Genomic DNA, 731 nt, shown 5'->3' on the forward strand with positions numbered 1-731 from the left:
AAAAAACAATAACAAAAAAACAAAAAAACAACAAAGTGAGGACGTGATATGGATAGTATTATTGGACGCTCAGGAAAGGAAAGAGAGAGTGTATGACGTTTCGGGCGTAGCCCTTCGTCGGAAAGATGGAAAGTTCGGAGAATGGAAGAACGGAGAAAGAGGAAAATGGTACCGATGCCCACGAGGTTACATTATACGAATTTGTGAGCATGTAGGAGTATGTTTGGATAAAGATGTGAAGCTGATTACTCGTTTGTATGAATGTGTGGACATTTGTACGTGTTCATTCTAGGAAATCAAATGTTAAATATATGAGATATATTATAAAGTTTCTCTGTATCATTAATGGATTAGAGTTCAAGGAAGCAAGTCAGTTTGCTTTATTTTTCTCATAAGATTCCAGCATTTCGAATCTTTGTGCAGATCTTTTGTTATTTAACTCTGATGCAATGGCTGGGCTAAGTTAAAAAAAGAAAGAGAAGTTTCAAATGAAATTGTATTGCCAGGTTACAAGAGCTGTCAAGTTCGCATTAGTCCATCATAGTGGTTCTCTTTTCTCCACAGTTTGCTAGGCATCTGACCTCTAAAATAATGGTCGACTACTGCTCTTTGTCATAAAGGTGAATAACAGGCCTGCTTTGTTTGCATCTGATTGCAGTATGGGGCAGCTGTTAAATCATTATAATAGATACTTCGTGAGGTAGGGAGGTAGGTAGGTAGTATATATATAT

The sequence above is a fragment of the Octopus bimaculoides genome, chromosome 3 (genome assembly GCF_001194135.2).
Source record: "Octopus bimaculoides isolate UCB-OBI-ISO-001 chromosome 3, ASM119413v2, whole genome shotgun sequence".
Taxonomy (NCBI): domain Eukaryota; kingdom Metazoa; phylum Mollusca; class Cephalopoda; order Octopoda; family Octopodidae; genus Octopus; species Octopus bimaculoides.